This window comes from Macrobrachium rosenbergii, chromosome 2, assembly GCF_040412425.1.
Source record: "Macrobrachium rosenbergii isolate ZJJX-2024 chromosome 2, ASM4041242v1, whole genome shotgun sequence".
In the NCBI taxonomy this organism is placed as follows: Eukaryota; Metazoa; Arthropoda; class Malacostraca; order Decapoda; family Palaemonidae; genus Macrobrachium; species Macrobrachium rosenbergii.
In genome coordinates, this window is record NC_089742.1 from 57509271 (window position 1) to 57531770 (window position 22500).

Consider the following 22500-nt stretch of genomic DNA (forward strand, 5'->3'; position numbering starts at 1 on the left):
ATATATATATACAGTATGTGTGTGTGTTCCTTTGATAAGTCATAACTTTCGACCTTGTTTATCATAACGCTTTTTTATTCCCAATATCATTGTACCGTGTATTCCCAAATCCGAAATGCATACAGTTACTTCATATTTGTGTTAGAATTAATTTATTTTTGTATTTATTATACGAATTCTAACGAGCTGATCCTTCTGTAACCCATGTTTCAAGAGCCATTGTGTATGATGAAGAGTAACCCACTGATCGCTAAAGGTTCTTTGCGGCGTCCCTTCAGCCCGTAGCTGCCACCCCTTCCATTCTTTATCCTGTACCAGTTCATATACTCTTTTTTCCTTCTTACTCTCTTCTCTCTCTTAACAATTGATTCATAGTGCAGCTGCGATGTTCTCCTCCTGCTACACCTCTTAAACCTTCTTAACTCTCAATTTCCCTTTCATCTCTGAATGACCTCATGGGTCGCAGCGCTTGGCCTTTATTCTAAATCCTATATCAATTCTAATCCTAATTCTATTGAAGAGTAACGTGTCAGACACTGCGACACTTGTGTGTATGGAGAGAGAAGATTTGGATGAAGCTAACTCTAATCATACTGTTCAGTGATATACCTTTAATGTAATTCGGGAGTTAATTACATTCATAACGAAATGCTGCCGTCTCCACTCGTTTGTTATGCATACTGTAATTGGTTTTTAGTCGAGTGTTTGCTGCGTCGTAACTTCTGTTATTGTGTTCAGAACGTGTACTTGAAGTGACAATTTGAAGCCGAAGTTTTAATTGCCTATCTTTTTCGTTGTCTAGGTGTGAAGTTTAGTACATTTGTTAAGTACTTTCAACCGAAGAGTAAATTCCACTTTCCAGAAGCAGCAGCTAATTTGTCTCTTTATAAAGTGCTAATTGGATCACGAATGTGATCAGATACTGGAAGTTCACTCCGAATACACAACATGTTTACGAGATGACGTGAGGAACCTTGACTGAGCGAGTGGTACCGTAGCATGTGATTTCACCATTATGCGATACAACGCCTCGCAATTTATTAGACAAAGTAATATTACTGGGCTTCGTTTAACGCGCGATCTGGGAACTTAATCTCAATAGATTAGGATAATCATAGGTCTCCTCTGTATATCGGCTGGATATACGACGTTGAAGTGAAAATGGTATATAACCGAATCGCGTTGCCTTGTTGGTTCCTGTTTTTGACAAGATTTTGGGTACCGTGCGCGTATCCAGATAACTGGATTGATTGATCTCTCATCATAAACTGGCGTAGCATGCTTAGACAGCAAAAGAGTAAAGAAAAAAGCGCATGTCATGTTGATGGTGATGTTTCTCTTGTAATTGAATATTAGATTCAAAATACTTTCCCTAGCAGGTAAACCCTAGTCGTGGGTCTTCCTATATGGTAATGAGTCGTTACTCATTACCATATAGATATAATTATGAGGTGGGTTCCTGCACCCCAGCTCTCTCTCTCTCTCTGTAAATATCTTTTGTATTATGGAAATATTTTCGTTTTGCCCTCCGTGTGTGTATATACAGTGTATGTATATGTATATATATATATATATATATATATATATATATATATATATATATATATATATATATATATATATGTATGTATATATATATATATATATATATATATGTATATATATATATATATATATATATATATATATATATATATATATATATATATATATATATATATATATATATATAATCATGAAAACTACAGATGTCGTTTACTATCAATTCACGCTACTTCGGGAATATTCCCGATGGGGCATTATCACCGTAGGGGAATTTTTTAAGTGATAAATAGATCGGTACCGCCGGGTCTCAATCCCTCGACACAGTACCTTCCAACGACTGCAGTCGACAGTCAAACCACTGAGCTACCAAGAGAGGTATAAGTTAATGCCGAATCTGCCGTACTTATTTACCTGTCGAGAGCGGGGAAATTGTACTTAGCTTCGGCATTAACCCACCTCCACCATGATAGCTCATTGGTACGTTTGGAACACGCAGCTCTTGTCTTGAAATTTTTATCACACCTTGATTTATATACAGTCATGAAGCTATAAATGTCGTTTACTATCCAATTCACGCTACTTCGGGAATATCCCCGATGGGGAATTATCAACGAAGGGGAATTTTTTAAATGATAAATGGATCGGTACCGCCGGGTCTCGATCCCTCGACTCAGTACATTCCAACAACTCCAGTCGACGGTCAAACGAGCGAGCTGCCAAGAGAGGTATAAGTTAATGCCGAATCTGCCGTACTTATTTACCTGTTGAGAGTGGGTAAATAAGTTCCAAACGTACCAATGAGCCACCATGGTGGAGGTGGGTTAATGCCGAGGCTAAGTACAATTTCCCAGCTCTCGACGGGTAAATAAGTCCGGCAGATTCGACATTTACTTATACCTCTCTTGGTAAACTCAATGTTTTGGCTGTCGACTGGCGTCGTGTTGGTCTTGTCAGGATCGAGACCAACGGTCAAATCCATTATCAATTAAAAATTCCTTCGATGAAATAAGTCTCCATTGGGGATATTCCCAGTAACATGGTGGATATTGCTGACATTTATAACTTCATGATTAATATAAATCACGATGTGATAAAAATTCCATACATAAATTTATATATATATATATGTATATATATATATGTATATAATTATGTATATATATAATATATATACATGAATAATCAAGTATAATCGAAATCGAAGTAATTTCTTGGACTCTCTCTCTCTCTCTCTCTCTCTCTCTCTCTCTCTCTCTCTCTCTCTCTCTCTCTCTCTCTCTCTCTCTCTCTCAGTTAACAGGTAGCCTGCATTTGTGCCCAAAGGAGATGCACGGAGTTTATTCTTATCCTAAGACTGTCCTTAAAATTCATAAGTATGCTTTACGATGATGAGTGCGACGCACTAAAAAAAATCATGAAAAAGATATATCCGCTGGAAGTGTGTATCCCACTGCTATCAACACAACTTGAATTCCATGTTTAGTGCAGTGGATCATGAAGTTTTAAGTATTAAGCAGATATATCTTGCATAATTTATTATTATTATTATTATTATTATTATATATCTATTTATATTTTTAAATTATATAGATTGTACATATATATAATTATATATATATATATATATATCTATATATATATATATATATATATATATATATATATAGAGAGAGAGAGAGAGAGAGAAGGCAAATTAAACAGAAGTCCATTCAATCGCTATATCACCAATACGTAAAGAAGTATGTTAGGCCTAAAGCTAAGTGTGAAAAATGTGCTTAAAAAGGCAAAGTAGACCCTCCGTTGCCGGTGGCTCGCGCACTCTTGAGAGTCCTCTTTGAAAGTGGCGTCGCTCGGAAGAAGGTCTCAGCTGTCGGCGGCGCTGTTAGGAAGTTCTCACGCTGATGTAAGAACATTAACAAGCAGGATTAGTCACTCGAGGACGTACTCTTGTCACGACTCTCGTCTTCCCTTTCTCTCTCTCTCTCTCTCTCTCTCTCTCTCTCTCTCTCTCTCTCTCTCTCTCTCTCTCTCTCTCTCTGGCACACGCACACTTGGCCCCTGGTTGGGTTTTCTTCTTTACCTGTTTTACAAGTTGCCTCATTAAACTTGAACTGATATGTTTGCGTGAGTGCATTTGTAGTTTTCTGTAAAAGAAAACTGTTGTGACGGCTTTGTCTGTCCGTCCACACTTTATTCTGTCCGCACTTTTTTCTGTCCGCCCTCAGATCTTAAAAACTACCGAGGATAGAGGGCTGTAAATTGGTATGTTGATCATCCACCCTCCAGTCATCAAACATACCAAATTGAAGCCCTCTAGCGTCAGTAGTTTTCATTTTATTCAAGGTTAATCGTAATTCTGGCAACACTATAGGTACCAGCAACACAGGCCACCACCGGGCCGTGGCTGAGTTTCATGGGCCGCGGCTAAGAGTTTGACGGGCCGTGACTGAAAGTTTCATACATCATTATACGCTGTACAGAAAACTCGATTGTGCCGGAGAGACTTCGGCGCATTTTTTACTTGTTGTATCTACGAACACAGCACGGACGTATACGCTCTTATGAATATTAATTGCATATAGTATGAAATTCTGCAGTAATTGGTTATTATTGAAACGTACTCGAAAACATTAGAATGTCAGTAAATGCTGACATGTTTAAAAAATTAGAGAAGTGTCAATTGAAGGTAAAATCAAGGTCCTTGGGTAATTTGCTTGACATTTTCCGACGCTAGACAGCGGCTCAGATATCGGTGCTCGTACCTTTCGGTCATTCAGTGCAGTCCCCCTGCGGCGTCAGTGACCATAATCATTGCGACGCCAGCTTGCGTAGATTCGTTTTTTTGGTTTAATATTCCGCTAGTTATACAAATAAAATGTAGAACATTATATTCCTTATTTTTTCGTGTAACGGCTGTTTAACCCCTCCAAGACAGTGGCAGGTGTGTCGTGACCGGACACGAGAAGTTGTCACATTGATTTTATTGCTTCTTCCAAGCGCTGTGCGTGTGTGTGTGTGTGTGTGTGTGTGTGTGTGTGTGTGTGTGTGTGTGTGCGCGCGCGCGCGTGAGCATTTTGTCCTTTGTTGTCATGCCTTGCATAAAAGATAACAGAAACCAGCACAAGTGTCCGAAAGTATTTGTAAGACAAAGTAGTTGACACTAATTTTACGACGAATGACAGAACGGCTAGTGACAGGTTAGAAGTCGATTCTGACATCGACTTCGGAAGGGAAGTTTCCAGTGATGGCGGAAATAATGAATGAGTCACAGAATGGGTGAGGCAAGAAAGGCAGAGGTAACTTTTTCGGGAATCTTGGAATGAGTTCCAAAGTAGGTAAAAGTTTGGATGTTTGAGAAGTTTTTTTTTTTCCCCGCCCAGTCTTCGTGGAATTGGAGTTAAGACGGTTGATGCTCATTGGGAGAGGGGAAAAAAACTGAAGCTGTCGAAGCGAATGGTTTCCTAAGTATATATCGAGAAGGAAAGAATTAAAATGCGAAAGAGGAAGAGTTAGAAGGAAACTAGTTTTGCGTAGAAATCAGTCATGTTTAAAGGGTTATTTTTTTACGACCACTTAAAGAGAATAAGAGTACAAAGTAAGTATACCTTAGTTTAGCCATACCACTGGGCTGATTAACAGCTCTCCTAGGGCTGGCCCGAAGGATCAGATTTATTTTACTTGGCTAAGAACCAATTGGTTACTTAGCAACGGGATCTACAGCTTATTGTGGAATCCGAACCACATTATGACGAGAAATGAATTTCTATCACCAGAAATTAATTCCTCTTATTCTTCATTGGCCGGTCGGAGACTCGAACTCGCTGCCAGCAGAGTGCTAGCTGAGAACGGAACCCACTTCCCCAACGAGGGACTAATAAGAGTACAGTCTTAACAAATAAAATATTCTGAGCTTAAGGAGAATACGGTTGATGTGATGGAAACACATTTTATTGAAAATCAGAGTTATCTTATAGCAGAAAACTTGAAGCAATCCATTAAGGTTAGGTACAACATTTAGAAATGTCTAGATACAAAATTTTTAAAGTAGGTGTTAATACAGACGGTGACAGCAAAAAAAAAATATGAACTAGTTTTCTTGGTTATTTTATTTGCAGTTAAGTGCAGTTACCTTTACTAGCTAAATAATTTACCTGTACCGCAGAGGCCTTACCGTGATAATGAATAACGACCGTTACTGGGTACAGTAGTTTGTAGTGAAAGTTATATGACTTATTTCCCTACGAATAATTATTTAAGGGTAAATTAAATGCAAGAGTGAAAACTAGTTTATTCAGGGAATTTTGATGGTGGTACTTTTTTAATTATATTGATTTTTCTCGCCAGGTTAATTATTTTTAATGAAATGCTATATGCACCAATTACCCTTGACAAATCAGAAAATTTTGCAAATGGGACAAGTGGTACTTAAATGTTTAAATTCAGTACATTTGCTTTTATGATTTATGAAGATGAAAATTAGGTACATTTTGCAAAAGAACATTTGTCCAATTTTTGACGAACTTTGAAATTTTATAGCTTTGTAAACGGGAACTTTTGTATCGTGTAAATTCCTCATATTATGCTATATATATATATTTTAATGTTAGGCTATATAATACATTTCCATTAGTGTTCTGGGCATGCAGTGTGCAAGTGTTTAATAGTCATTAAATTACATATATAGCTTTGTTCACAACGAAATTATTAAGACAGTCTTAAAAACTGATGCAGGGTGTGTTTTGGGGCTTTTGGGTGGGGTGTGGTTAAGAGTTTATTTGCTGAACAACTTCACGTTCAGTATATAGACCATGAAAATACAAAAAAAAAAACATTGAGTTATCTGACACGTGATACATCAGTCATGGTGTCCCCTTTGTGAAAGTTTCACTAACATTAGCTTTCTATGGGAAATGTAAGACCGAATGATAGAAAGTAAATGTGTAATTTAGATGAGTCGTTTGGGTTTAAATATGTATCTCCTACCATTTGAGTAACGTTGCTTTATTTAGAGGTAGAATTTGCTTTTATGTATCGTAACGTCCATCTTAATTATTACAACATAAATTGGTATGTGTTATATATATATATATATATATATATATATAGATATATAATATATATATATATATATATATATATATGTGTGTATATATATATATATATGTGTGTATATATATATATATATATATATATATATATATATATATATATATATATATATATATATATATATATATATATATATATTATATTATATATATATACACACATAACATATATATATATATATAATGTTTAATATAAACATATATACATGTGTGTGTGAATGTGTATGTATATATGTATAGATATGCGCGTGTGTGTGTGTTTTAGTGTTATAAGGACAACGAGGAGTGTTTGTGGCTGTAGGAGAGTAGGAGGAGGGAATGAAAGCAGGTGGAGTTTGTAGTTGTGGAAATAAAAAGGTTACGTAGTTGCATGACGGAAACATGATTCCATGCAGGTATAAAGGACGGGGGGAGGCTACTCAAGAAGAAAATGAGTGACAAAAGGAAGGCGAGTAATAAAAATAGAAGAGAGAAGGTGAGCGAAAACGTTAGGAAGAACAAATCGTTCACCAGGAAAGTAAATTCATAGAGAAAGGTTGATGAACAAATGGATATCAGATTGAAGGATGGAATGGAGAGATGATGGTTGAAGTGAATTCAGTACTGGGTCGATGGAGTGAGTATTTTGAAGATATGTTGAAAGTGGAGGATAGTTGAGAGGCAAAAAGTTAAGTATACCTTAGTTTTACCAGACCACTGAGCTGATTAACAGCTCTCAACTGAATGAGTTAAGAACAGAGAGGGTTAGTAAATATTACTTCACTCTTCTATTTCATAATGCTAGCTTTGCTTGGCAAGGAGAATCCGAAAGATTCCAATAAATTATTTTTATTTTTAATTAGAAAAATATAATAAGTTATATTCCCGTCAGTAGTGTAATCTAAAACTATCAAAATCAAAAGTATATATTATATATATATATATATATATATATATATATATATATATATATATATATATATATATATATATATATATAATATATTATATATATATATGTGTGTGTGTGTGTGTATGTGTGTGTGTGCACGAAAGCGAATGTATGAAGTGTGTGTGTGTGTGTGTGTGTGGGAGTGTGAGGTAATGTTTCAAACAAAAACAAATTAAAATAAGAAAATGAGAAGATATTCCATTCTACAGTGATTACTAAAGTCAGAAATTTACCTCATACGTCTATGTATGAGCAGGTTTTATATATATATATATATATATATATATATATATATATATATATATATATATATATATATATATATATATATATATATATATGTGTGTGTGTGTGTGTGTGTGTGTGTGTAATTTTTTTCCTTAGTAAATAAGCATGATTCGTCCACCGCCAACATCATTAAGTTACGAGTCCATTACAAAGCTCGTCTTGCGATCGGTGAGGTCGAAGGACACTGGGTTAATATTTTGTTCTGAAAAATTGTTAGATGAGCAGGGATATCGATTGGGTGTAGAATTTCACGTGAGAACAACTGGGACAATTCCGTGTGTTGTACAGTATGTTAAACTCGATTGTGGACCATGAGAATTCATACTCTCTCTCTCTCTCTCTCTCTCTCTCTCTCTCTCTCTCTCTCTCTCACAAATTCATTGTGCCAATCAAAACCTTAGACGAATGATATGTAGCTTATCAAGAATAGATGTTAATAAGTATCGATCTCTGTTTCGCGAGCAAAATCTCAAAGGGTACTATTCCCGTAGGGGGTTTAGTGCCGTCAGTGCTCCTCACGCGGTGCACTGTAGGCATTACTTAGGTTCTTTGCAGCGTCTTCTACGCCCCCTAGCTGCAATCCCTTTCATTCCTTTTATTGTACCTCCGTTCATATTCTCTTTCTTTCATCTTACTGTCCACCCTCTCCTAACAATCGATTCATAGTGCAACAGCGAAGTTTTCCTCCCGTTACACCTTTCAAACCTTTGCACTGTCAATTTCCGTTTCAGCGCTGAGTGACCTCAAAGGTCCCAGCGTTTGGCCTTTGGCTTCAATTTTATATTCTATTCTATTCAAAGGTACTAGAACAAGTCCTTTGAAGGATGCTTCGTCTTGCTTGTATCTTGCTTGCACACCCGCAATCACAGTCGTGTGACTGAAGGGTATTGGGAAAACACAGAATTTTGGATAACGACGTTTAGATGGAATCCATTATCCCTTACCAATATGTAAGTGATCGGAAATGGGTTGTCTGGTGGAAGGTTCGTGAAGTCTCTGCTGATTTATTTTCAGAATGGACGTTTTGCGTATGGTTTTATTCATAAGATTTGAGTTACTTATATACATTGAATAATGAGTAATTGTTGTTTAGCGTTTTGTTGAGAGAGAGAGCTTTCTTGTGGATACTTCCTGTCCACCTAAGTTTTTGTGCAGATTTTTTTGTTTTATTGAAGTCGAACTCACGCCTTACATTGGTATTCTCATTGTTGGAACTGACACTGATTGATTGATTGATTTGTAAATTGGCGTTGCTAAAACAACGGTAATCGACTTAGTTGAATTTCAGGGATCTTGCCCATAAACGTTCAGTGAAATACATACATGTATTTTGAAGAAGCACCAGGAATCATCTTAGGTATTACAGTCCGTGGGGGGCTGGAGGGGAGTTCCTTCAGCTGAGGGGTAAGGACCCAGATGTGCGTCAGTTTTCAGGTAATCAATCACCTGGGAGTCGGCAGAAGTGGTCACACCCATGAAAACAATACCGGTGTGCCAAGCCCTGGCAAGCAGAGCGATTAGGGTCTGCAGTTGCGAATGAATAGGATTAGATCCTTTCGGCCCTTAGCTGCACCCCTTTTCATTCCTTTTTGCTGTATCTCCGTTCATATTCTCTTTCTTCCATCTTGCTATCCACCCTAGCTAGGCCCGAGTTCGAGTCTCCGGCCTGCTAATGAAGAGTTAGAGGAATTTATTTCTGGTGATAGAAATTCATTTCTCGCTATAATGTGGTTCGGATTCCACAATAAGCTGTAGGTCCCGTTGCTAAGTAACGAATTGGTTCTTGGCCACGTAAAATAAGTCAAACCCTTCGGGCCAGCCCTAGGAGAGCTGTTAATCAGCTCAGTGGTCTGGTAAAACTAAGGTATACTTAACTTTTTCCTCCTGTTACACTTTTCAAACCTTTCTACTCTCAATTTATGTTTCAGCGCTGAATGACCTCGTAGGTCCCAGCGCTAGGCCTTTAGCTTAAATTCCGTATTCCATTCCCAATAAGATTAGATAGAATTACTACATGCCCTTAGCGCGTGCATAAATCTTTAACGATTTTGGTTCTCGTTAATCGTTTGGTCGACTCTTAAACGGGTGTTGACATCAGGAACTCCGAACAAGTAAACGCTTAAAAAGTTGCGCATACTTATTCGCAGCGATGAATCATGTTTATTGTGCGCGTTTATCTCCAGCTGTATTCCTGGCATGAATTATGATAGTGTGTGCGGATGAATAATTGTCCGTTTTGTCAGTGTTATTAGTTTGGGGGGGAGGGGGGGAGGTTAACGTATCGATACTATTGTAGGAGAACGGACTCGTGTTGTAGGGGAAAGAAGCCAAAGCATGGACCTTCTTCAGCAGAAGTTGTCACGCTTTGTATACATTGTGGCCTTCTTTATTGACTGCTGCCTTCTCTCTCTCTCTCTCTCTCTCTCTCTCTCTCTCTCTCTCTCTCTCTCTCTCGATAACTGACATGCCAGCATTAGGTACCTGCTTCTCCGAATAGCATCAACAACAAACGCGAGATCAATAGCCCTATGTTGACAGAGGCCTGAGTCCATGTCTCCCTCCCTCCTTCCTCCCTCATCCCTCCCTCCCTCCCTCCCTCCTTTTCATTGGATGTGTTCAAAAGGAAACGCAAAGTTTGGCCAATAAACAATTCACAATGTGGCTTTCGTGTTGGCTTTTGTTGTCTCGCCCTGTTTTAGTTAACTGTTTATTTGTTTTGCTACGTGCACTGATATCGGATTGGGTATCCATCGGCGGTGTGGGTTTCGAGCCGGCTATATTTATATTCGTTCGCGCACAGGCGTAGGGGGGAAGTTACCAGTAAACTTCGTGTATGTATGTACCATCATATGCATGGTTACGTTCTTTCATTTGTATGTGATTTCGTCGTAGTAGGTTTATGTTGAGACAGTGAACGAGCGATTGTCTTCATATGAAATATGTAATGAATATTTAACCCCAGGACCCCTGTGACGTAACTCCTGTAAATCGAGGGGAAAATGAGGAGCCAATTCGGCCAAGAGAATATTGGACCCACTTCCTTACACACGCGCACACACACGCGCGCGCGCGCACACACACACACACACATTGCCGTGATTTGATGGAAGGGAGGTGGCCAGTACCATTTTACCCTAATATTTTGCCTGTTTAACTTTCCAACCAGCAACGCGGCTGGGGCACCGGGGTAGACAATAAACTCCCATGAAGATAAATTCCTTCACATTAATCTAATTTTCTTAGAAGGGAATGGCTGCAAGAAAGAAATGGGCCCTCATATTGGTCCCTTCCATTTTTTGAAACGTTGTATTAAGGATGGTACCCACGCAGAGGATAAAGAAGAAAAAATATAACATTTAGTGATATTTCATACCTGTTGTTGTTAGTCAAACCCACAGACGTTTTGTGTATATAAAGCACTGCTTGATATTTATCCTTGTCGCTCTTAGATTGCTGTGATGCCTTTTCATTAAGTCGACAGATTTTTACTTATTTAGACTTCATGCCTGCAATTTTTTGACACCAACAGTCTAGTATTATATAAGCACGCGGACTTTCAGTTATACTCAAATCTGTATATTTGTTCCTTCAAGCGCTATTACTCTTATTTCCTTCACAAAAACTTCATCATTAAGTTCCTCGTGATTCTTCGATATATCGCCATAAAACTAAATTATTATGTTTTATTTGTTATTCTGTAGTCTTATATCTTTTAAGACCACAAAATTTAAGAGACCGGGCAATATACAGATTAGGTCTACTGCATTAAGTTTTGCTAGTAATGTGGAGGTGTTCACTTAACAAGGCGCGCTCTGCTGTACTTTCATTGCTTCTTCCAAGGAGTTGGTTTAACGATTTTATAGTTTGCCTGATGGATGATTTAAAACGCCATCAATGGTTTTCAATCATTTATTTGTGTTATGGCCTGAGATGAATTATTCCTGCGATTTTCTTAATAGTAGGGAACACGGATAATTGCTTTTCATCACAATAAAATGGATTTTTAGTCTAAAACCTGAACAATATATCATTATTTCCAATTTCTGAATCACTGTATTTTCTGTTATTGCGGCAATATGTTGGCCTTAATTATCCATATTGTGAATGTTATTCTGAAGACGTTTTCTTCTTCTTTATCTTTCTTTGCTGAGAGTTGTGTATCAAAGATAGTTCTCGTAATCAAGGCCTCTGCCATCCTCTCTTCTCTGTTTGTATCTCTTTTCTGCAAGTAGTTTTTGGGTCAGTGCTCCTGCTTCGTTCCCCAGCAACCAAGCTTTAGAACTCTCCTTGCTTCTTATTTCCACTGAGTTGTGTAAGTCATAGTAGGTCATTTGGTTTCTTTCCCTTTGGGTTAGCCTCTTTTTTTTTTATTCTTTGTTGCCATTTGTTATTGTCTTTCATGCCAGGCCTAAATAAAGGCATAAAATTTCTCGTCCTTTACAGTGTTGCTTATTTATGAAAGGGAAACTTAAAAGACAGCTAATAATTCTTTGTTGGTGAAAATTTCCAAAGACCTAACTAATACTTCCCCGTTGTTATTATTATTATTATTATTATTATTATTATTATTATTATTATTATTATTATTGTTGTTGTTGTTGTTGTTGTTGTTGTTGTTCTTCTTCTTCTTCTTCTTCTTCTTCTTCTTCTTCTTCTTCTTCTTCTCCTTCTTCTTGAGTTATGTCTATACCACTCTGTCTCCGCCCGTAGTTGGGGGGGAGGGACGGTTAGTGCCGTCAGTGCACCTCACGTGGTACACTGTAGGCATTACTTAAGGGTCTTTGCAGCGTCCCTTCGACCCTTGGCTGCAACCTCTTTCATTCCCTTTACTCTACCTCCATTCATAATCTTTTCCTTCCATCTGACTTTCCACCCTCTCTAACAATTGTTTCAAAGTGCAACTGCGAGATTTTCCTTCTGTTACATCTTTCAAACCTTCTTACTGTCAAATTCCCTTTCCTCATAGGTTCCAGCGCTTGGCCTTGGCCCAAATTCTATATTCTATTCTATTCTACTCTGTCTCCAATATTAAGCCGCTATCCATTATTAACGAGACATCCCTCTATAAAGACGTCACGTGGTTTTGATATAGATTTTTTTTTTCATGTTTTCTCTTGTAACTATTATTTTGGCAGCCAGCTTACTCGTGCTGGTTGGGCTGGACCAGAAATGCCATTACATTGGTCAATATCCCCCCAAAGGCCTTTGTGTCATTGTGACAGCAGGTAGCCGCTCATGGGAGATAACGTTCCTCTGATCGACCCCATGCGGGATTCTACGTAACGCGACGTTCGCTTAGCTATATTCCATGACCTCTCTCTCTCTCTCTCTCTCTCTCTCTCTCTCTCTCTCTGTGGCATTGAATTGAATATAGAATTTAGCCCAAAGGTCAAGCACTGGGACCAATGAGGTCATTCAGTTGACAGTAAAGGTCTGAAAGGTGCGACAAGAGGAAAACCTCGCAGTTGCACTATGAATCAACTGTTACGAGAGGGTGTAAGATAGAAGAAAGAGAATATGGGCGCAGGTACAGTAAAAGGAACGAAAGGGGGCCCATAGCTGCAGCCCCTTTCGTTCCTTTTACTATACCTCCTTTCATATTCTCTTTCTTCCGTCTTACTTTCCAACCTCTCCTAACAGTTGATTCATAATGCAACTGCGAGGTTTTCCTCCTGTCACACCTTTCAGACTTTTACTGTCGACTTCCATTTCAGCGCTGAAGGACCTCATTGGTCCCAGTACTTGGCCTTTGAGTTGAATTCTATATTCAGTTCAGTTCAAAAGTGCCACACGAAAGAGAGATTTATCTTTTTCCCTATGCTTGCACATTCCTATTTGCTCGTTGATTTATCTGTTAATTTTTTGTTGTTATCGGTTTTCTCTGGCTTTCGTATATGTGGATATTCTTATTTGTAAATGCTTGCCTTACAAGTTGATGCTATTTACAGATTGTTCCCTGTGAACGTTTACTTGTTTATCAATGAAAATAATAAAGAACAACTTACTGTAGTTCACTGTTTCATAAATGCACAATAAACTTCGTTTTATTTTCATATCCCCTTATTCGTTCAATGCAAGAAATTACCATTACCAGGAAACGAACGATTTTAAATTCCATGCATGTATTCCGAAACCGAAAATGCCTTTGATAGAAGAATTCCAATACGAATTTCTAGTTTTTTTTCATTATTGAGTAAAACCAAAAACTACTTTCGACAGAAACCTTCCAAAATAAAATGTAAATGTGCAGTGAACGAATACGGGGATGTGAAAATAAAGCGAAGTTGATTGTGCATTTATGAAACACTGAACTATAATAAGTTGTTCGTCTTTATTATTTGTTTTGATAAACAAACGAGTACACGTTCACACGGAACAATCTGTAAATAGCATCACCTTGCAAGGCAGGCATTCACAAAATAAGAATATCCACGTACGAAAGCAAGAGAAAACAGGTAACAACGAAAAATTAACATATAAATCAACAGGCAAATAGGAATACGAAGCATAGAGAAAAAGATGAATCCGAAAACCGAAAGCGATATTGCGGCTTCTCTCAGTCTTATGGGACTCGGCATCAGTGATACCGTCAGGAAAGTCATTCCGCATTTTTGCCGTAAAAGAAACAAAAGACCTTTTGTACGAATTTCCCAACCGACTCTTTCCCGGGTAATGGACTGGCACCGAATGAAATTCGGTATTAGGGAGAAAAAATATAAATTATGTTAATTTGTATGAGGGGCATTTATAACTTCGTAACTTTTGGTTTGTAATTTTTCCACTTTTTGAGAGAGAGAGAGTATGAGTGCTTGATATATGTATATATATATATATATATATATATATATATATATATATATATATATATATTATATATATATATATATATATATATATATATATATATATATATATATATATATATATACATACTGTATATGTATATATATATATATATATATATATATATATATATATATATATATATATATATATATATATATATATATATATATATATATATATAAAACTCGTGTTAGGCTTCAGTGAGACAGGATGGTGTAGATTCCAGATTCTTTAATTTACAAAGTACAATTTATCAAGTACTAGCTTCATCAGGTGCATCTGTAACTGATGAAGGAGAGTGTGTCTTCGAAAGCTAGTGCTTGGTCAATAGATCTTTGTACATTAAAGAACCTGGAATCTAAACTATCCTGTCTCATTGTAGATTAAAACGAGTAGTAGGAAATATACTGTATATTACACAGTTAAGTTGTGTGTGGCTATGTTGTGATATATATATATATATATATATATATATATATATATATATATATATATATATATATATATATATATATATATATATATATATATATATACTGATGGCATTGTTACAAAGATCTGTCAATCCTCCTTTGTTCCCATTTCCACCGATACATCCGACAGACTTGCTAAGCTCGTTCATAAACAGTCGTCAGATTCGATCCACTCACAGATTATCTCTCTCCATTCATGTCAGCCTTCTCTGTATATCTTTCTCGGTTCCTCACAAACTTGCCCCACTCTTGTGCACTTTCAGGCATCATTGCGATCCATTTCTCCTCACACCAGAGAATTGTTTTTTTATTTTTATGCTAAGCTTTGGCTTAGCCAAACGCACAACCGTCAGTCTTTGCAAGCTGTGGGGTGACATGACTAAGGATATCATCCTGGGTACATAAAAGGTTCACTATGGCCTAGAGTTTACCAGTTTCATTAAATGTTTTTTCTAATATTTGTTTTTATCTTGACTTTTATGTAGAATCAGTCCCCGAGCCATTCGGTAATGTGGGCTTAGAAGTAAAAAGAAAAAAAATTAACTTTTTGAAGGACTGAATTACCAACCTACCTGTGTTTGTCATGTAAGACTTGGCGTCTGACCTTCAGTGGTAAAATTTTATTCCTTCAGATCACTGTGTGACTTTGACATCCTTGTAGGCAGTCTTGTTCTCATGGCAAGGGAGCTTTACCCGAATATTTTGATAGAATTAAGAAGTTTCGTGGGAGGTCTGTATTTTGTTTCATTTTCGATACAGATTTTACAGTGGATTTTATCTGCATCTGATGGAATTTGTTCCACAGTTTCTCTCCTGGGCGTTACTAAAGGGTGTTTGCAGTGTCCTTTCGGCTTCCAGCTGCACCCACTTTTTAGCCTATACTGTACCTCAGTTTCCACTTCCTTTCTTCAGTCTCGCTGTCCAACCTCTCCAACTGTTGCATCTTAGTTCAGCTGTCGGGTTTTCTCCCAGATCCACCTTTAGATCCTTTTGCTTCAACCATTTCTTGATCTCTTTCATCTTGCTGTCCACCCGCTTTAACTCCGTCTTTTCACTGTCGTAAGCGCTGACTGTCCTGGGGTGTCACAGTGCTTGGTTTGAAGGCCTGAATTTCATCAAATCAGAATGAAATCAAGACACACGGAAGGAAGGTTTCCATTTCTTTGATGACTGCACAGAAATGTTTCAGACAGATGTATATTTTAAGTACTAAAACTCACACTTGGGACCTCAGAAAGTCGTTAAGCACCGTCGCCCATATTAATTCGTCTTTTGTCTCTTGTAGGTTGAGGGATGAACAACCTTATGCTAAAGATCAGTGATGAGAAACTTTCAACAAACCTTAGGGGTCAGACATATGAGGTCATAGGTCACAAAGAGGCCTGAAAAGCCGTGAGTTTTAATCTGAGTTCCTTTATCATCTCGTGTAGAGCTCCTAGATTGAAATTTGTGTTTTTTCCAGAATAAGAAATTTAATTAACGTTTTCTTATCATTTCGTCATAGGTGGTTTTTTTCCCATCTGGTCCTTCTTAAAAAGTAGATATATATATATATATATATATATATATATATATATATATATATATATATATATATATATATATATATATATACTGTATATATATATATATGCATTTATTTATTTATATAGATATATATAATAAAACACACACACATATATATGTTCATATATATATAATATATATATACATATACATATATATATATATATATATATATATATATATATATATATATATATATATAATTCTATATATATATATATATATATATAATATGAAAATGCTCAATATGTATATGTACGTGAGCCACAAGGTGAATTTTTATTTAATGCAGTAGAGCGATTAAACATGCCATTCTATATATAATAAAACGACCTATATAAGCGGTCAAGAGGAAAAGGCGAAATAAAAATTTTTAATCAGTTAACACCTTAGCATAATGACAAGATTAACCAGGGGCTATTCACATCCTAATGCATCCGACTACCCCCACCCCCACCTTTCACGTCCCCTTCCCATACACTCCCCCACCATCACGGTAGAGCCGTGAATGCCGCATGATTGTGTCGTGATGTTTTTTGTGGCGTCGTTACAGGGATGTCGTGTGTTGATAATGAAGTGACACTGAAGGAGAAGCCATTAGAAAGGGAATCTAAATCAATCCTCCTCCTCCTCCTCCTTCCCCCTACCCCCTACCCCTCCCCTCCCCCTCCCCCTATGACCCCCATCCCCCTCGAGGACGAAGGAAGGGTGCCCCTCGAGGAATTAAGTATCTATAAAAGACGATGCTTATGCTGTTAATAGGGATACTAATGATAATGGCACCGTCGCCGTCAGCACCAGCTTCTGCTGTGGCGGCAGCCGGAGTAGAGGAGTAGGAGTAGCAGCTGGGGGCGGCCAGCACTGATGGCAGTAGCTTCAGTAGTAGTAGCTGGAGTAGTAGGAAGAAGATCCATGGTAGATAAACGTACCGCAAGATTTAGATAGGGGTAGTGATTAGCGTTTCGTGTTTTCGCTTAGTTTACGAACCTGACTCTTAATTGGGATACAGAATGACTGTCTTCTTTTGAGCTTTCATTTACAGGTCCTGTTGCTGTTGTCTGAGGACAGTGTCTTTTATTTTAGATGTTGCTTTATTTTCATGTATTGCTCCAGTAATATGTATATATTAGTATATATATATTTATATAGATATGTATATATAAGTATACATATATATGTGTATATGCATATATATGTGTATATATAATTAAAACAGTACATGAAAAAATAATAACATTTGAAATAAAAGAAACTCTCCTCAAATAATAGCTACAATAAGTATAAATATACATAATATAATATATATGTGTTTGTGTATATTATCGTATGTAAATGTACACACACACACACACTGTATATATATATATATATATATATATATATATATATATATATATATATATATATATATATATTATAGATATATATTATATATATATATTCTTGTCAAGTGGATTTGTTGTAAATAGTGGGGTGCTGCAAAGAGAGTTGTTTGTTCTCTTTTCTCCTGGATTTTATAATGGAAAAGTGGTCGGAGATAAAAAGAGGCGGTTTGATGTGAGTACCGACAGAAATTTGGCGGACTATGAATATACGACAGATACTGTTTTAATCAACCCAATTTGGCAGACTGAATAATATACGACAGATACTGTTTTAATCAACCCAACACCACGAAATATCCGTATATTGTTAAATATATTCATCTTATACATAGAGGGATACGGAACTCAAGATAAATATAAGAAAAACCGAATCAAGGAGGACAGAGTGTGCACAGAGGGATGAAATAACACTAGATGAAGAAAGGATTAACGAGATTGAATCGTTCAAATACTTAGGATCTCTTGAGCTGGAAAGACAAATCAAACAGTGGGTAAGCTGAATTATATTTGGAAATCAATTAGACAAATATTATTGCATACGAAAGTAGTATTACGCTAAAGTCTAAAACGATCTGTATTGCTATGCGAAATGAAATTTGGTGTGATAATGAAACTACAACTAGAATATACATCAGGTTTGCATAGTTAGGAAAAATGCAGATTACTTTTAAAATTGTCATATTTTATTGATTTGAGAATAAAGTTTTAAGAAGATTATTAGGGGTCGGATGGCAGGTTAGAATGAGAAATTGTTTCATAACGGAAATTACGGAGGGTCCATATGCAGATGAGACAGTGATGAAGGAGAAACGGAGATCGTTTGGGCGTATCCTTCACGCAGCCGCTGAGAGGATATTACGCTGTGGTATCATCTTGAATCCTTTGGGCATTAGACAACTCGGAAGATCCAGACCCTCCTTGGGCGAGAACTTTGAGACGGGTGGCTGGAGATGAGTGGAGATTTCTGGAAGTGAAAAGCCTAAGAAAGACACGAGTGACGGGAATTTCACAAAGGCCTTTCGCACGGTGTTTTGTGGCAGAATATATATATATATATATATATATATATATATATATATATATATATATATATATATATATATATATATATATATATATATATATATATAATATATATATGTATATATATAATGTGTGTGTATGAATAAATAAATATATATAATTATATAATTATATATATATAAAGTGCTAATCCACATGTGACACTGTGACGTACTGACAACACTTCCAATATCTTCCTATGTCTTCCATTCTTCAAGGTTGAAATCTTGAAGGGGTAAACAAAAACTGCTAATATGTTTCTGTATTTATTCATTTCCAAACCGGCAGCTGTTTCAACCATCACCCACAGTCATCTTCCTCTTCTCCTAAGCTAGGACCAGGGGAAACCAGGCAGTGACTGCTGATGACTCATCAGGTAGATCTATGGCATCTCCAACCCGCCCCCGCCCTCCTCCACCTTCTGTAGCTCTTAAAGACGTTAAGGGCATGTTTGCCTGTGGAATTTAACAAGCCCTTGGCCCTGGATCTTCCAAATCTTCTGGTGCTCATTGGAGACCAGGTGACACTACCACATACTATTCTCCCAGGGGTTGTGCGAATTACATGTCCAAGCCATCTCCGTCTCCCCTTGCCATCATCTCATCTACAGATGAAAATTCCGTAAAATAATTTCTCGCACTGTTCTGCCATCTGATTCCTATTTTCCTTACATCTTTATTCTTAAGTCAAAAAATCTTTTAGATGTATTGTAATCGTCATATAAAGATTTATACGAATGTATTGCTCTCTCTCTCTCTCTCTCTCTCTCTCTCTCTCTGTATATATATATATATATATATATATATATATATATATATATATATATATATATATATATATATATATATATATATATAAACTTTCAGTTGTGTTTGAAGCCTTATATACTATGTACAGTACATTGCTCCCAAACCCCACCGCAAAGTAAGACTATGTGTCCAGGCCCATTGAAAGGGTAGTAGGGGCGTGTCTCTTATATCTGTCATGATTATGGTGGATCGTTGCTGAGCTGTTCCGTCTTCTCCCCATTCTGGGAGTACCTTGTCGTCATTCATTTTGTTCTTTATCTCCTTCTCTTTGGCTGCGCAGTGGTTATCGTCCACTCCTGGCTTCTTCATCCAGGGGACACAAGCGTCTGTTTGCACAAAACTATTACTTATATAATTCGTGATTTATTTATATCATTTATTGCTATAAATCTTTTGTTTGTAATTATAGAGAATTAGTCGTGAATAACGAGGCCAAATTAATCGATCTAGGATCAGATTTTCAGGTTTAAAAAATATTTTATGATGATAACTTTTAGGCTAACAGTGGCTTGGTGAGCATCGTAGGAAATAATTTATTATATTTTAGTTTACTGTAAAAGAAAACTATTGAGATGGCTATGTGTCTGTCCGTCCGCACTTTTTCTGTCCGTCCTCAGATCTTAAGACTACTGAGGCTATAGGGCTGCAAATTGCTATGTTAATCACCCACCCTCCAATCATCAAACATACCAAATTGCAGCCCTCTAGCCTCAGTAGTTTTTATTTTATTTAAGGTTAAAGTTAGCCATGATCGTGCTTCTGGCACCGCTATAGGTGCCAGCAACACAGGCCGCCACCGGGCCGTGGCTGAAAGTTTCAGGGGTCGCTGCTGAGAGTTTCATGGCCCGTGGCTGAGAGTTTCATACAGCATTATAGGCTGTACAGAAAACTTGATCGCGCCGAAGAAACTGCGGCGCATTTTTTTACTTTTTTATTTCTTATTTCTCATCATTTTGTTAATATCATTCGAAGGAAGAAAGAAGTTACTAGAGTATAATAATAATAATGATAATACTTTCTCCAAAATATATATAACAACGTAAAGTTTAGTAAGGGACAGATTAAAGATTAAATTAATAACAACCAGTTTCCTGGAATAACCACACTGTTTCCAAAAGGGGCATCCTTTCAGTGACGTCACCGTATCTCCTCTGATCTTGATTTGTTCCTCGCCGAGATGAACTCTGAGTCTCACCTGTCTTGCTTTCTTATTAACGGGTCCTTTTCGTACCTAAGGACCTGGCGAGTTAAATGGCGTGGAAATGGCTAGATGAAAAATAAACTCGGGATGGCGAAATGGTTAACGCCTGGGTAGTCTTCAACACTGTACTGTACTTGATCAAGTGAGTGCCAAAGTGATTAAGGCGGGACCAGTGCTCTCTCTCTCTCTCTCTCTCTCTCTCTCTCTCTCTCTCTCTCTCTCTCTCTCTCTCTCACACACACACACACACACACGTATATATGTATATACATGTATATATTTATATATATGTGTGTGCGAGAGAGAGAGAGAGAGAGAGAGAGAGAGAGAGAGAGAGAGAGAGAGAGAGAGAGAGAGAGAAATCACTGATCGCGTTTTAATCACTTTGGCACACATTTTTTCAAGTACAGTGTTGAAGATTACCCAGACATCAACCATTTCACCATCCCAAGAATATATCTATATATATATATATATGTGTGTGTGTGTGTGTGTTAATGTTATGTATGTTTATTTCAACACTAAGTGGTTCCCTAAGACTTTTATAGGGCCTAAAGGAAATCAAATATAAATGTCTATGACATATCCATGCTTAAACTGTTGAGTCGTAGAAGAACCCCTGTTGCAGAAAATTTCAACAACATTAGTCGCCTCATACAAACAGTGAAGACTCCAGGCGCTCGTCAAACCCCCTACACACTGCGGCATTGATTCTTTATATTGCACGAACTCATGAAGAGCGAGGATCTTGAAAAGGTGAGAAAGGCTGAGAAAATGAGGAGTTAGGGAGAAGTGGTGAAAGGTTAGCGTAGGTGAAGCAATGGATCGGGATGTTTTTGGGTGGTTTGGTCATGTGAAAAGAATGGAGGACTGTATGCTGGGAAAAGAATGTATAATTCGGAAATGTTAGGATGCAGGAAACGCTTAAATGATCCTTCATTGTTGGCTCAAAGGATTTATTGGAAAGGATTGTATCCGAGAAGCGTGAGCGTGCTTGCAAGATGCAGTCGAATGGCGCAATGTGTGTAGGAGGGTCCTGCGAGTTGCTGATGAGACTAAAGTGTATGTGTTTGTAGCGGGTAACGTTGTTGAAATTGCAATTAAAGTATGAATATGGCAGTGTCTGTGGTGTTATTACCTGGAATCACCCCCGTTGCTAGAGATACAACATAATGTTTAAGATATATAGACATATAGATATATGTAGATATATATGTACACACACACACACACACACACATATATATATATATATTATATATATATATATATATATATATATATAT